Consider the following 14,621-nt stretch of genomic DNA (forward strand, 5'->3'; position numbering starts at 1 on the left):
CTCCAATTTTGGAAAGGCCTAATTTCTTGTTTTAAAAATAACCATGTTTTTGTATATGTATGGCTGAGTTCTTTTGCTGTTCACCTGAAACTATCACAACATTGTTAATCGGCTATACCCCAATACAAAATAAAAAGTTTTAGAAAAATAACCATCTTTTGGCAGAGCAGTCTTTTCACAGTACATTCACTGGAGATGAAGACCTTAAGCATCACACCTTGAAATCTGGATATTTCATCTATTAAAAAAGACACCTCTAGAAGAACTTTCTTCAACCTTGCTGGAGAGGCCCCTATTAGGTATGCTAACAAACTCTTGTGTGGCCAAACTCTAGGGAATGGACTCTTATATTCCTGTGACACACATAAAGAAAACACCAAATCCTGACTAGATCTGCATATCATCTGCTGACCTGAAAGTAAAGATTTCCTGAAATTGAAGCAGACATTTGATGAGATAGCTTTTCCAAGACCTATTGGATAAGACCTATTGGAAATTTGCCACCAAAATTTTGATGATGACATATGATTTAAATGATCTCTAGCACTGGTTCCAAATTGGGAAAAGAGTACATCAAGACTATATATTGTCATCCTGCTTATTTAACTTAAATGCAGAGTACATCATGTGAAATGCTGGTGACTGGATGACTCACAAGCTGGAATCAAGATTCCTGAGAGAAGTATCAACAACATCAGATATGCAGATGATACCACCCTAATGGGGGAAAGCAAAGAGAAGCCAAAGAGCCTCTTGATGAAGGTGAAAGAAGAGAGTGAAAAAGTTGTGTTAAAACTCAATATTCAAAAAACAAAGATCATGGCATCCAGTCCCATCACTTCATAGCAAATAGATGGGGAAAAAATGGAAATGGCAGATTTTATTTTCTTGGGCTCCTGAGTCGCTGCAGACAGTGACTGCAGCCATGAAATGAAAGGTGCCTGCTCCTTGGAAGGAAAGCTGTGACAAACCAAGACAGCTTATTAAAAAGCAGAGACATCACTGTGCTGACAAAGGTCCATATAGTCGAAGCTATGGTTTTTCCAGCAGTCACATATGGATATGAAAATTGGACCATAAAGAAAGCTGAATGCTGAAGAACTTATGCTTTTGAACTGTGGTGCTGGTGAAGACTCAAGAGTCCCTTGGACTGTAAGGAGATCAAACCTTAGTCAATCCTAAAGGAAATTAACCTGAATGTTCATTGGAAGGATTGATGCTGAACCTGAAGCTCCTATATATACTTTGGCCACCTGATGCAAAGCACCAACTCATTGAAAAAGACCCTGATGCTGGGAAAGATTGAAGGCAAGAGGAGAAGTGGGTGGCAGAAGATGAGATGGTTAGATGGCATCACTGACTCAATGGACATGAGTTTCATCAAACTCTGGGAGATAGTGAAGGACAGAGAAGTCTGGTATGCTGCAGTTCATGGGTTCTCAAAGAGTTGGACATGACCTAGGGACTGAGCAACAACATCCAGATAAAGAGTGCCTTGAGTGTTCTTCCTCCTTCCCTTCCTTGTTACTCAAAGGTGAACTCAATAGGTTTTCAATCTGTGTATTTTCCCTATGATGTGAAACAGAATACCCAGCAAAGATTCTTCCTGGCATTGAGGGAGAAAAACTAGAGAACCTGGCAATTGATCAGCGATGCTTTAATAAAAAGATTTGGTGAAAAGGCGGAAATGTAAAAAATTAAGAAACATAAACCATAATTGAATAGAGTTAGGAGACCAGAAGGGGAGCTCTCACACCCTGTTATCAAGCAGAGCCCAACAAGGAGGAATAAAGATTTCTCTCCTTTCTTGGCAAGGACTCAACCAATGAAAAGCCATGGGCTCTTTGTTTGCTATAACTCTCCCGGCTTTCTCTTCTATAAAAGTCCTTTTTCCTTTGCTCTGTGTATACTTTTGTGTGGATCATGGCTGTAGACCCCCGAATTGCAATTTTCTGTGGTCCCAAATAAACCCATGTTTGCTGGAGATATATCTGGCAGTCTGTTTTATGTTACAACTCATATATTTAGCACCCGCATTTCTTTTTCCTGAATAAGACAGGAATCTCAAACTCCCTTTGTCCAAAACAGTTCGTGATATTAAACCTCTAAATGTGTTTTTCAGTTTTTCTCAGGTCAATAAAACTACAGCACTTCAGTTCATTTGCATATCTATTTATTCAACAGATATCTGTTGTGTGCCTTCAATGTCTATGTCTTTTAGTTCCCTCCCTGTATCTTGCCTCCTATCCACTTCTCACTGATTATCACTAGTTTGTTCTTTGCGAGTCTGCTTCTGTTTTGTTGTAATTATTTTATTTTTTAGATTCCACATGTAAATAAAAACATGTAACATTGTTCTTTGTCTGACTTACTTCACTAAGCATGGCATTCAGATCCATCCATGTTGTTGCAAATGGCAAATTTTCATTATTTTTTATGGCTGAGTAATATTTCATTGTATACATATATCACTTATTCTTTGTCCATTTATGTGTTGATTAACACCTAGTTTGCTTCCATATCTTGACTATTATACGTAATGCTTCTCTAAACATTGGGGTGCATATATCATATATTTTTGAATAAGTGAAAGTCACTCCATTGTGTCTAACTCTTTGCGACCCCATGGACTGTACAGTCCATGTAATTCTCCAGGCCAGAATACTGGAGTAGGAAGCCTTTCTGTTCTCCAGGGGATCTTCCCAACCCAGTGATCGAACCCAGGTCTCCTGCATTGCAGGCAGATTCTTTACCAGCTGAGCCACAAGGGAAGCCCAAGAATACTGGAATGGGTAGCCTATCCCTTCTCCAGGGGATTTTCCCAACCCAGGAATTGAACTGGGGTCTCCTGCATTGCAGGTGGATTATTTACCAACTGAGCTATCAGGGAAGCCTGTATATTTGAATAAGTATTTTTATTTTCTTCTGATACATACTCAAGTGTGAATCTTATGTACTTCTTGTTTTAGGTTTTAAGGAACCTTCATACTGTTTTCCGTAGTGACGACCAACTTGTATTCCCACCAACAGTGTGTATCAGTATTCCCTTTTATCCACATCCTCACCAAATGGGGGGTTTCTTTTTTATAATAACCATTCTGACAGGTGTCGTGTGATATTTCATTGTGGTTTTGATTTGCATTTATCTGATTATTAGCTTTGTTGATCATCTTTTCATGAGCCTTTCTGCCATCTGTATGTCTTCTTTGGCAAAATGGCGATTCAGATTTTCTCCCTGTTTTAAAATTTGATAACTTTATTTCTGATATTGAGTTTTTATGAATTGTTTATATATTTTGGATGTTGTTGATGTTGTTCAGTTGCCCAGTCATGTCTGATTCTTTGTGACCCATGGACTGTAGCACACCAGGCCTCCCTGTCTCTCCCCATCTCCCAAAGTTTGCCCAAGTTCATGTCCATTGCATCGGTGATGCCATCTGGCCATCTCATCCGCTGACTCCCTTTTCTCTTTCTGCGCTCCATCTTTCCCAGCATCTCATATTTTGGATATTAGCCCCTAATTGTCATATTATTTGAAAGTATTTTCTCAGATTTAGTAGGTGGACTTTTCATTTTGTCAGTGGTTTCCTTTGCTCTATCAGTGGCTTGTAAGTTTAAATTAGATCCCTTCTGAAAACTTTTGCTTTTGCTTCCCTTGCTTGAGGAGACAGATCTGAAAAAAGTTTGCTAAGATGTATGTCAAAGAGAGAATACTGCCTACATTTTCTTCAAGGAGTGTTATGGTTTCTGGTCTTATGTTTAGGTCCTTAATCACGTTTGTGTTTATTTTTGTATATGGTATGAGAAAATGTTTTAATTTCATTCTTTTACATGTGTGCATGAGTGCCCAATTGCTCAGTCATATCCAACTCTTTGCTACCCCATGGACTGTAGCCTACCAGATTCCTTTGTCCGTGGCATTATCTGGGCAAGCATACTGTAGTGGGTTGCTATTTCCTCCTCCAGGAGATATTCCTGATCCAGGGATCAAACCCACATCTCCCACTCTCGTGCATTAGCATGCAAATTCTTTACCACTGAGCCAGCTGGGAAGCCCTCTTTTATGTGTAGCTGTCCAGTTTTCCCAGCATCACTCATTGAAGAAGCTGTCTTTTCCCTTTTGTGTATTTTTGCTTCCTTTGTCATAAATCAACTGAACATATGTACATGAGTTTATTTATGGACTCTCTGTTTTATTTTATTGATCTATGTGTGTTTTTTGTGGTAGTCCCATACTATTTTCATGACTGTAGCTTTATACTATAGTCTGAAGCCGTGCAGTATGATACCTCCAGCTATGTTCTTTTTCTGAAGATTTCCTTGTCTGTTTGGGGTCTTTTATGTTCCATGGAAATTTTAGGATTATTTCTTCAAGTTCTGTAAGAAATGTCTGAGGTGTTTTGATAGGAATTATATTGATACTGTAGATCCATGGGTAATATGCTATTTTTAACAGTATTAATTGTTCCTGTCTATGAACATGAGATATCTTTCTATTTATCCTATTTTGTCCTTGGTTTCCTGTGTCATTGTCTTATGATATTCAGAGAAAAAGTGTTTCACCTCCTTCATTCAGTTTATTCCCATTTTCTTCTTTTTGATGTGATTGTAAGTGGGATTGTTTTGCTTTCCGTTTATGATAGTTCATTGTTACAGGATAGAGATACAATAGATATCTGTTTATAAATCCTGCATTCTACAACTTTATTGAATTCATTTATTAGTTCTAATGGAGTTTTTGGTATAGACCTAGGGTTTTCTATATATATTGTTATGTCATCTGCAAACAGTGAAAGTTTTACTTCTTTCCTTCCAGTTGGGTTTCTTATCTTTTCTTGTCTATTTGCTGTGGCTAGGATTTCCAATACTGTATTACAGAGAAATGATGAAAGTAGGCATCCTTGTTTTGTTTTTCAAGGAAAAACTTTCTGCTTTTCACCACTTAATATGATATTAGCTGTATGTTTGTCATAAATAGCCTTTATTATGTTGAGCTATGTTCCTTGTATACCAACTAAGGGATGTTGAATTTTTTAATGCTTTTTCTCCCATCTATTGAGGTGATCATGTGATCTTTATCCTTCATTTTGTTAATGTGGTGATCACCTTAGTTTGTACATATTGAGCTATCCATTTATCTCTGGGATAAATCCTAATTGTTCATACTGTGTGATGGCTTTCATATGTCATTGAATTCAGTTTGCTAAAATTTACTGGGAATTTTTACATCTATATTCACCAAGTATCAGTCTGTGATTTTCTTTTCTTTTCTTTTTTTCTTTGTCTGGTTTTGGTATCAGTGTAATAGTGCCTTTGTGGAATGAATTTGAAAGTGTTGCATCCTCTTGTTTTTTTGGGGGGAATAGCTTGAGAAGGATAGACTTTATTTTGTTTGTTTTGTTTTGTTTTGTTCAGTCCCCTTTGAGGGCATCTGGTCTTGAATTTTATTGGGAGTTTTTAAATTTCTGATTCTATTTCAGTACTTTTAATCAGTCTTTTTTGCCACAGGTTTTTTTTTTTTTTCTCCTGATTTGGTCTTGGAAGATTGTATGTTTCTAGGAATTACTCATTTCTTCTGTGTTGTTCAATCTTTTGGCATATAACTGCTTATAGTGTGCTTTAATTATTGTTTCTAGTTTTGTGATATCAGCTGTAATTTCTTCTTTTGATTACTTACTTTGTTTATTTGGGTCCTCTCTATGTTTTTTTTCTTATTGGTCCTGGCTAAAGGGTTATCAGTTTTGTTTGTCCTTTCAAAAGTTCAGCTCTTGGTTTCATCAATCATTTTTTTTTTTCTTGCCTGTTTTTAATGTATGTCCACTCTGATCTGTGGAAATACATTAAAAAGAGGCAAAAAACCCCATAAGTGATCAGTTGTCTTTACTTTATGTATTTACACTTTCATCTGTGGGCTTCCCTGGTGGTTCAGATGGTAAAGAATCTGCCTGCAATGCAGGAGACCCGAGTTTGATCTCTTGGTCAGGAGGATTCCTTTGAAAGGGAATGGCTACCCACTCCAGTATTCTTGCCTGGAGAATTCCATGGACAGAGGAGTCTGGTGGGCTGCAGTCCATGGGGTCACAAAGAGTTAGACATGAGACTAAGCAACTAACCCTTTCACCTTTTCACTCTGATATGTAGGATTTTTCATCTTTTTGCTTACTTTCACCTTTTTTCTTTTAATTTTTATTTGTAATTCCTTTAGATTGCAGGGTAAGTTGTTTATTTGTGAGTTTTATTTTTTACTGAGGAAGGCTCGTATTGAAATCAACTTCCCTCTTGGAGCTGCTTTTTCTTTGTCCCTTAGATTTAGGAAAGCTTTTCTTTAAAAATTTTTTTCAAGATATTTTCTGATTTTCTTTTAAATTCCTTCATTGACCCATTTATTTTTAAGCAACTTGTTTAGTCTCCATTTGTTCGTATTTTTGCCATTTTTCATCCTATAATTGATTTCTAGTTTAATGCCATTATAGCTGGAAAAGATTCTTGATATTATTTCTCACCTCTTAAATTTGTTAAGACTTGTTTTGTGGCCTAGTATGTGATCTGTCCTGGAGAATGTTCCATGTGCACTTAAAAACAATGTATTCTACTGCTTTTGGATAGAATGTTCTATATTTTTCTATTAAGGCATTTTATTTAACATGCCTTATAAAGTCCTTGTTTCCTTATTGATTTTCTGTCTGGATAATCTCCATTGATATTAAAGTCTCCTATTTTTGTGTTACTGTCAATTTCCCCCATTATGTTTGTTAGTATTTGCTTTATGTATTTAGCTGTTCTTATATTAGGTACACATATGTTTACAAATGGTATTTCCCTTGCTTATATTGATACCTTTATTGATATATATATATTACCCTTTTTTGTCTTCTGTTATAGATTTTATTTTAAAATACACTTTACTCATATGGGTTTTGCTACATCAGCCTTCTTTTCATTCATTAAATCATTTAAAGTGATTATTGATTGATATTTGCTTGTTGCCATTTTATGACTTGTTGTCTGGTTGTTTTTAGTTTTTCTCTGTTCTTCTATTCTTCCTTTTGTGTCTTTTCTTATGGTTAAATGATTTTTTGTGTTTATTTGTGTTCTTTTCTCTCTAGTTTTTGTGTACCTATTGTAACTTTTTGATTTGTGATTATCATGAAGTTCATATGTGTTGACCTATATCTGTGTATACTTGTTTTAACCTGATAGTTATTTAAGTTCAAACATAATTTCCAACATAAGTTTCCACCCATAATTTCATCATATACATTTTCTACCTTTGTGTGTCTCTCTTAAATTTTAGTATGCTTGATGTTGTCTCAGAGATCCCTTACACTATCTTTATTGTTTATTTGTTTTCCTTTTTGCTACTATGACTGGGGGATTTTTAATATTCTCCTTTTTAGATTACTTATGCATTCTTCTATATCACCTAATTTGTTTTTCATTCCTTCTAGTATATTTTTCATTTCATTTATTGTATTTTTTGGCTCTAAAACTGGTTCTTTTTAGTATTTTCTAGTTTATTAATATTCTCACTTTTTTCATCATTTCTTTCCCCATGTTTATTTAACTTTCTTACTACCATTGATTTGAATTCTTTATCAGTTAAATTATTTGTCTCTGTTTTGTTAGGGTTTTTTCCCAGTGATTTTTTTTTCTTGTTCTATTGTTTTAAACATATTCTTTCTCTTATCATTATGTTTAACTTTCTCGGGTAGTTACCTATCCTGGTCTTGAAGGTGTATTTCTGTGTGGGAGTATCCTTGTGCAGTCTGCACATGCCTGTTGGCTTTGTGCAGAGAGCTGAATCTGAAGCAAGCATTGGCTATGTCTTACCCTTGGGTGTGCTGGCAAGGGGAAGATAGAACTGGAGTTGTAGATATTAAGAGTCAAACTAGGTGGGAGCCATTGGAAAAGGAAATGGCAACCCACTCCAGTATTTTTTCCTTGGAAGTCCCATGCACAGAGGAGTCTGGTGGGCTACAGTCCATGGGGTCACAAAAGAGTTGGACACGACTAAGAAACTAAACACAGTAGCAACAGGTGGGAGCCATAGTTTTGTCCTATGCAAAATGGCCAGTGTGGCTTTACTAGGGGAAGAGTGAGGGCCAAAGAGATGGAAGAGGAGCCCTGATGGAGTTTTGTTTCTCCTAGTTGTGATTTTAACATCCATCTCACATTTGAGGGCTTAGGACTATGTTTTGTGCTAGTTTCACTTTTTCCTCTGGTGTGGATACTTGGTTAGAGCCTGGATCTAGGCTGAGAGATGCTGCCCCACTACTGAGCTGGTTTTGGTCCCACTAGCAATTGCAGCCTCTATAATGGAGATAGTTTGAGTCCTTCCAGATGTGAGCAGGGGCACACTTGTAAGTGGGTACCCCTTCCCTGGCCAGAGGCAGGGTGGGGGTCTGAGTTGGCCCTGTTTTCTCTAAGGTGCATAGTGACATTGACAATAGTGCACTTTGCCCTAGTGGAGGAAAGTGACAAAACAAGAGGAGTCTAGTGAGGGCTGGACAGCACACTCTTTGGGAGTTCTAACGAGTCTACCAGAACTCCAAGCAAAAGCATGGCCTAAAATGGCAAATAGGAGATCCAGGGGCTCACACATGCTATAGTGGAAGTCAAAGAAGGAAGAGTTCTGATGGACTCAAAGAATCCTGGGATCAAGTCTGAAGGGCATCTATGGTGGTAGACATCAGTTAGAGGCCATGGAAAAGACTACAGCATTATCGGGTGCTAGCACTCATCCTAAGAAAATGGGTAATCTTGTAGTTTCTGGAGGAAACAGAGAGATGAGAGGTAATTCCCAAAGACTAGCAGGATGAGGCTGCATAGTTGAGGCCAACACAGATCTAGAAAATGAGAATACATGTCTTTATTTCCAAGATTCTGTGTAATGTTCTCTTTTTACCCAGATACCATCCCAGTAAAGAGGAGTGGAGAGAATCCACAAAGCAAGGGAGTTCCAAAAAAGCCATCTACTTGTGCTTCATTGACTACGCTAAAGCCTTTGACTGTATCAATCAAACAAACTGTAGAAATTTCTTAAAGAGATGGAAATACCAGACTACCTTACCTGTCTCCTGAGAAAGGTGTATGCAGGTCGAGAAGCAACAGTACTGGACTTGGAATAACATTCCAAGTCCAGTTGGTTATTGGACTTGGAATAACAAGTCCACTTGTTTCAACATTGGGAAAGGGGTATGTCAAAGCTGTATATTGTCACCCTGTTTATTTAACTTATACACAGAGTACATTATGTTAAATGCTGGGCTGGATGAATCACATGCTGGAATCAATATTGCTGCATGGGAGAAATATCAGCAACCTCAGATTTGCAGATGATACCACTCTAATGGTATCATCATTAGATACCATTAATGTGTATGCTGCTGCTGCTAAGTCTCTTCAGTTGTGTCCGACTCTGTGACCTCGTAGACGGCAGCCCACCAGGCTCCCCCATCCCTGGGATTCTCAAGGCAAGAACACTTGGAGTGGGTTGCCATTTCCTTCTCCAGTGCATGAAAGGGAAAAGTGAAAGTGAAGTTGCTCAGTTGTGCCCGATGCTTAGTGACCCCATGGACTGTATGTAGCCCACCAGGCTCCTACATCCATGGGATTTTCCAGGCAAGAGTACTGAAGTGGGGTGCCATTGCCTTCTCTGATTAATGTTTATAATGATATCTAATTAGATATGGTTGAAAGAAGAGAGTGAACTTTCTGGCTTAAAACTCAACATTCAAAAAACTAAGACCATGGCATCTGGTCCCAACACTTCATGGAAAATAGAAAGGGAGAAAGTGAAAACAGTGACAGATTTTCTTTTCTTGGGCTGCAAAATCACTGTGAACGGTGACTGCAGCCACGAAATTAAAATGTACTTGCTCCTTAGAAGAAAAGCTATGACAAACCTAGACAGTGTATTGAAAAGGAGAGACATTACTTTGCCAACAAAGGTCTGTACAGTCAAAGCTATAGTTTTTCCACTAGTCATGTACAGATGTGAGAGTTGGACCATAAAGAAGGCTGAGTGTCAAAGAAGTGATGCTTTCTGAACAAGACAAGGGTGTCCACTTTCACCATTGTTGTTCAACATAGTTCTGGAAGTCCTAGCTACAGCAGTCAGAGAAGAAAAAGAAAAGGAATCCAGGTCAGAAAAGAAGAAGTAAAGCTCTCACTGTTTGCAGATGACATGATACTGTACATAGAAAACCCTAAAGATACTATCAGAAAATTACTAGAGCTAATCAGTGAATTTAGAAAAGTTGCAGGATACAAAATCAATACACAGAAATCACTTGCATTTCTATATACTAACAATGAAAAATCAGAAAGAGAAATTAAGGAATCAATCCCATTCACCATTGCAACAAAAAGAATTAAATATCTAGGAATAAACTTACCTAAGGAGACAAAAGAATTGTACACAGAAAATTATAAGACACTAATGAAAGAAATCAAAGATGACATAAATAGGTAGATATTCCATGTTCCTGGGTATGAGGAATCAATATTGTACTATACTACCAAATGCAATCTACAGATTCAATGAGATTCCTATCAAATTATCTTCAATAAATGGTGCTGGGGAAACTGGACAGCTACATGTAAAAGAATGAAATTAGAATACTTCCTAACACCATACACAAAGATAAACTCCAAATGGATTAAAGACCTAAATGTAAACCAGAAACTATAAAATTCTTAGAGGAAAACATAGGCAGAACACTTGATGACATAAAACAAGATCCTCTATGACCCACCTCCTAGAGTAACAGAAATAAAAACAAAAATAAACAGGTGGGACCTGATTAAACTTAAAAGCTTTTGCACAGCAAAGGAAGCTATAATCAAGGTGAAAAGACAGCCTTCAGAATGTGAGAAAATAATAGCAAATGAAACAACTGATAAAGGATTAATTTCCAAAATATACAAGCAGCTTATACAACTCCATACCAGAAAAACAAACAACCCAATTAAAAAGTGGGAAAAAGACCTACACAGACATTTCTCCAAAGAAGACATACAGATGGCTAACAAACACATGAAAAGATGTTCAACATCACTCATTATTAGAGAAATGCAAATCAAAACTATAGTGGGATATCACCTCACACTGGTCAGAATAGCCATTATCAAAAAGTCTACAAACAATAAATTCTAGAGAGGGTGTGGAGCAAAGGTAACACTCTTGCACTGTTGGTAGGAGTGTAAATTGATATAGCCACTGTGGAAGATGGTATGGAGATTCCTTAAAAAACTAGGAATAAAACCACCACATGACCCAGCAATCCCACTTTAGGCATATACTCTGAGGAAACCAAAATTGAAAAATGCACATGTATTTCATTGTTCATTGCAGCACTATTTACAATAGCTAGAACATGGAACCAACCTAGAAGTCCATCAACAGATGAATGGATAAAGAAATAGTGGTACATATATACAATGGAATATTCAGTTCAGTTCAGTTCAGTCGCTCAGTTGTGTCTGACTCTTCGTGACCCATGAATCTCAGCACAACAGGCCTCCCTGTCCATCACCAACTCCTGGAGTTCACCCAGACTCACGTCCATCTAGTCAGTGATGCCATCCAGCCATCTCATCCTCTGCTGTCCCCTTCTCCTCCTGCCCCCAATCCCTCCAAGCATCAGAGTCTTTTCCAGTGAGTCAACTCTTCGCATGAGGTGGCCAAAGTACTGGAGTTTCAGCTTTAGCATCATTCCTTCCAAAGAAATCCCAGGGCTGATCTCCTTCAGAATGGACTGGTTGGATCTCCTTGCAGTCCAAGGGACCCTCAAGAGTCTTCTCCAACACCACAGTTCAAAAGCATCCATTCTTCGGCGCTCAGCCTTCTTCACAGTCCAACTCTCACATCCATACATGACCACAGGGAAAACCATAGCCTTGACTAGACGGATCTTTTTTGGCAAAGTAATATCTCTGCTTTTGAATATGCTATCTAGGTTGGTCATAACTTTCCTTCCAAGGAGTAAGCGTCTTTTAATTTCATGGCTGTAGTCACCATCTGCAGTGATTTTGGAGCCCCCAAAAGTAAGTCTGACACTGTTTCCCCATCTATTTCCCATGAAGTGATGGGACCGGATGCCATTATCTTAGTTTTCTGAATATTGAGCTTTAAGCCAACTTTTTTACTCTCCACTTTCACTTTCATCAAGATGCTTTTTAGTTCCTCCTCACTTTCTGCCATAAGGGTGGTGTCATCTGCCTATCTGAGGTTATTGATATTTCTCCCAGCAATCTTGAATTCCAGCTTGTGTTTCTTCCAGTCCAGCGTTTCTCATGATGTACTCTGCATATAAGTTAAATAAGCAGGGTGACAATATACAGCCTTGACATGCTCCTTTTCCTATTTGGAACCAGTCTGTTGTTCCATGCCCAGTTCTAACTGTTGCTTCCTGACCTGCATACAGGTTTCTCAAGAGGCAGGTCAGGTGGTCTGGTATTCCCATCTCTTTCAGAATTTTCCACTCAGCCATAAAAGGGCATGCATTTGAGTCAGTTCTAATGAAGTGGATGAACCTAGAACATACACAGAGTGAAGTAAGAAAGAGAAAGATAAATATCATATTCTAGTACATATATACAGAATCTAGATAAATGGTACTGAAGAATTTATTTACAGGCAACAGTGGAGAAACAGAAAATAGACTTAATGGACATGGGGAGAGGGGAGGAGAGGGTGAAATGTATGGAAAGAGTAACATGGAAACCTACATTAACATATGTAAAATAGATAGCCAATGGGAATTTGCTGTACGCCTCTTGAAACTCAAAAAGGGGCTCTGTATTAACAGAGGGGTTGGATGGGGAGGGATATGGGAAGGAGGTTCAAAAGGGAGGGGATATATGTATACCTATGGCTGATTCATGTTGATGTTTGAACAGAAAACAACAAAATTCTGTAAAGCAATTGTCCTTCAATTAAAAAATAAGAAAAAAAGAATTGATGTTTTCAAATTTTAGTGCTTGAGAAGATTCTTGAAAGTTCCTTGGAGAGCATGGAGATCAAATCAGTCAATCCTAAAGGAAATGAATGCTGAATATTCATTGGAAAGGCTGATGCGGAAGCTGACGCTCCAATACTTTGGCCATCTGATGTGAAGAGCTGACTCGTTGGAAAATACCCTTTGTGGAGAAAAGGCAAGCAACAGTGCATGAGATGGTTGAATGACATCACTAATTCAATGGACATGAGTTTGAGCAAACTCTGGGAGACAGTGAAGGACAGGGAAGCCTGGTGTGCTATAGCTTGTGGGGTTGCAGAGTCATACATGACTTAGCAACTGGACAACAACAACCTTGAAGAGAAATTTGAACTTTGAACTAGCTGAGTTTACATCTTTGAACTAGCTGAGTTTACATCCAGAATTAAGTGACATACCAAACCCAAAATGTATAATATAATTATTTCAATCATTGTATAATGTAATTATTAAGATATTGGTTCTAGAGCCAACATGTCTTGGCTGAAGTTCCAGAACTGGCCCTTACTAGTGATATAACTTTGCAGAAAACTATGTATTTCTCTGTTCCTCTGTTTTCTCATTTGTTATGAGGATTACATATATTAATATGGTAAAATGCTCAGAATGACACATGATAAAGAATAAGTGTCAAGTTACGTTAAGGACATACAGGAAAACTGTTTGTAGTGGTAAATCAGTATAGATTTTCTGACTCAATATTTAGTTATTTCTGTAAAGTTTGGTTAGGCCAGTTCCCATTTTTCCATGGGTCAAGCACTGTTTTCCAGTGAAAAATAAATACAGCACAGATAGCTGAATGCAGCTGACTAAATTTCTAGTTAACACTTCTCTTATTGATTTATGCCTCTGTGACACAGCGAACTCTAGATACTTAACTGGAAATCCAAGAACAATAGAAATTCTTCTAAAATTTTTCCATTAACTCTACTTAGAAGATATATATTAAACATGTTTTTGATGATGTACTTTTACTCATCTCATTCAACCATGATGTTCACTGCTGCTGTTTCTTGTTTTAAACTCATTATCTTCTGGCTCAATGGAAAGACATAGAAATTTGATCTGTTTAGCAAACATTGTTGAGCAGCTACTCATTTGTCAATCACAGTGCTAAACTCTAATGTGGACTCTAGATATCTCGAAATGAAAAGGAAATGATCCTTGCCTAAGAACTCACCTGCCAAGGCATTGTTCAGTGCAGTATTGTAATGGTTCCATGCTAACTAACATCGGTAGGAATGTGCATGTGTGTGGCTTGGTGGAGGTGGGTATCTCTCTGTTTTATGTTATTGTGGTGTAATCACTTATTAATGTTTTCACCATTTTCCCCTAATTTTTTCTGTTTTGGAACCTCATTTTCCAAAGTTTACCTAAAATTTGTAAATTTCCTAATGTTCCTAATATTTTTCTAAAATTTGATTGCTAAAAAATGACCATAAAGAAGCTCTGTTCCTATCCACTGACCTGGCATTCCATCCTCATCTCTTTTCTGTTTCATTTCCCACCATGAACTGAAATCCTGAGAACCTGCCAAATGCTGAGGGCCAAGATTTTCACTAACTCTTGGGATAGTCTTTAACATAATAGAAATGTAACATAAAAGGCATTATGATACCC

The sequence above is a fragment of the Bison bison genome, unplaced genomic scaffold (genome assembly GCF_000754665.1).
Source record: "Bison bison bison isolate TAMUID 2011002044 unplaced genomic scaffold, Bison_UMD1.0 scf7180017864465, whole genome shotgun sequence".
NCBI classification, from domain to species: Eukaryota; Metazoa; Chordata; class Mammalia; order Artiodactyla; family Bovidae; genus Bison; species Bison bison.